Genomic DNA, 2,777 nt, shown 5'->3' on the forward strand with positions numbered 1-2,777 from the left:
TATATATATATATATATATATATATACACACATATATACACACACATATATATACACACATATATACACACACATATATATACACATATATGTGTTTGTGTTTGTGTGTGTCTTTATTAAACACATACTCACATAATATACGCGCATACACTTATATAATTTCATATGCATGCAGCTGTGTGAATATTTGAATATGCGGAAGAATATACGTATAATTATTGAGTACATAAATGTATGTGTATGCCAATAGAAATGCCGTGTATCTTTTAACACATCTCAAAAAGAATTAAAATACCTCAATGCAGTCTATAGATTTTCTTCCTGATAGAATCTGTCGATTGGTATAATCTTTCCGAAAAATCTTAGATAGCTAATCAGATTGGCGAAATCTTTTCACCACCGATGTCTCTTATATTTATTTGTGTCAAAGATTGTCTTACGCAAATATCAGATTACAGCAGGTTCGCTTGCATGTGAAATGTCAAGACATTTATAGCCTGAAATCTGGTAGATTGCCAAGACAATAGCAGTGGAACGGCAACAGAAAGAGACTTTCCGGTAGTTTATTACACCTCGCAAAAATTTAATTATTCTTTGCAGCGATAGTTCTTGCTTACATTATACATATCATCTGACGAACAGCTCTATTGGCACAGTCCAACAGACAAACGGACCTTCACACCAACTGACCATATGTATAAATTACTAGGCTGATAATCAAACTTTTACTTTCGATTTTGATCAAGGTGATATATCTCAAAAAGAAAGCGGAGTAGGATGCGGAGGTATTGATGCATTTTCAGATGTTATAGATAGCATGATTGAAATGAAAGTATATTACTCCTGGAATTGGTACTATAGGTTGGAGATTCTGTTAGTGGCGAAATAAAATAATAGGGCGCGTGGCTTAGTGGTTACTATTGCTCTTATGATCTTAAGGTCATGAATTCAATACTCGGCAGCGTATGGTGCCTTTGAACAAAACATTTTATTTCACATCGCTCCTGTTTACTCAGCTGGCAAAAACGAGTTGTATTCGTATTTCAAAGAGTCAGCCTTGTGAATATTCTGTGTCACGCTGAATCTCTCTGAAAACTACGTTGAGTGTACGCATGCTTGTGGAGTGCTCATTCACTTGCATGTTAATATCTCGAGCAGGCTCTTCTGTTGATCGGATTAACTGGAACACTCGTCATCGTAACTGACGGAGTGTAACCTAATAATAAAAAAACAACATTTAGCTAATAAGAACATTGGAGATTAGATTATTTGTAGTTACTGTTGCTATTGTTTAGTCAAATGGCAGGCGCTATCAAGTATACTGATATTCAAAAGCATTTAAACCATAGCCTGTATGTGTTTATTTTCAGATACAGTACGTCAGACAATGAATCCATCCTTTTCTATTACGACAGGTGTAGTTAGAAGTGAATTAACTAGTTACTGTTGGTTGCCTCCATGTTCACTGTACTCGAACTGATCAACGGCATTCCAGCTGCGACCATTATGTTATTTTCTTATTTACAGGGAACCCAAATCCACTTTCTAGGACAGTTTTGTTTCGAGGTTATATTTTCTTGAAATTTCTAGCAAAATTACATATTATGTTAGCATATTAGAAGTTGTGACGAACCAGTATTCGTTACTGCTATTCATGTTTGTGTCTCATTTGTACCAATGTTTTATCTTTTATCTTTTACATGTTTTAGTCATTTGACAGAGGCAATGCTGGGACACCACCTTTAAAAAGTTTAGTCAAACAATTCGACACAAAACTTATTTTATAAGTCAATCACTCATTCTATCAGTCTCTTTTGCCGTACGCTAAATCACGGAGACATAAACACAGAGATATACATATTTATATACGACAGGCTTATTTCCGTTTGCAACTACCAAATCCACTCACTAGGCTTTGGTCGGCATGAAGCTTTAAATGAAGACGCTTGTCAAAGGATCCATTATAGCGAAACTGAACTCGGAACCATGCTGTTGGAAAGCAAGCTTCTTACCACATTAAGTGTAAAGAGATTGTGCGATATCCATGCACAACTTTAATGGTATTAGAAATAACAAAAGTGAACTGAAGCATCATAATATACATAACATTTCCTGGAATATCACCTTCGGCTCTGCTGCACTAAAATTTCCATCACTAAATGCTGTTTAGTACCAAATAAATTATAATCACGTAAACTTACGATTAATAGCTTTCCAGAAATGACAGCAATTTTTTCCCGGTAGATTTTATTTTTAAAGAGTGTACTTAGGATTACGTTAACCAATATTCTTTCCTGTTTTTCAAGGCAATAATCTGTTGCCGCCGTTTTAACACCGTTGTAGAGATACAGAGCGAATCTCCGAAGGTCTTCCAGTCGCTTACGGAAAACGACTTCCAGACCGGATTCCAAAAGTGGCGGCAACGCTGGCTCCGGTGTATTGCTGTGCAAGGTGACTATGTCGAAGGAAATGATGTTAAAACTTAGGTAAATAAGTTATTTTTTACTAACCATAAATAGGGAACGTTTTGATACCACCACATATTATACTGATTTTATTATATTCATACAAAGAAATTTCAATATGAACTAGTTTAAATCTCATCACTAAATTATTAGCTTTGCTTTATATCGATCATGTATACCCGATGTATTACTGTGAAATTTTCGAGTGTGACTCTTAAGCATCTTCTTTTTCTGTAGGGAACACTTTCCACTTTCTAGTGAACCTGTATATACATATATACATACATGCATATATATATATATATATATATA

General features: G+C 34.9%; 1 long non-coding RNA gene across 1 annotated transcript in view; it reads left to right on the plus strand.

Annotated features, from left to right (window-relative positions):
• The window catches only part of LOC128248520 (uncharacterized), an 8,804-nt gene that overhangs the window by 2,161 nt on the left and 3,866 nt on the right, over positions 1–2,777 (plus strand). Inside the window, exon 2 of the long non-coding RNA XR_008264688.1 lies at positions 2,307–2,486. This is a non-coding gene — a long non-coding RNA (uncharacterized LOC128248520). The remainder of the gene's footprint in view (positions 1–2,306; positions 2,487–2,777) is intronic.

This window comes from Octopus bimaculoides, chromosome 8 (assembly GCF_001194135.2).
Source record: "Octopus bimaculoides isolate UCB-OBI-ISO-001 chromosome 8, ASM119413v2, whole genome shotgun sequence".
Classification (NCBI taxonomy): Eukaryota; Metazoa; Mollusca; class Cephalopoda; order Octopoda; family Octopodidae; genus Octopus; species Octopus bimaculoides.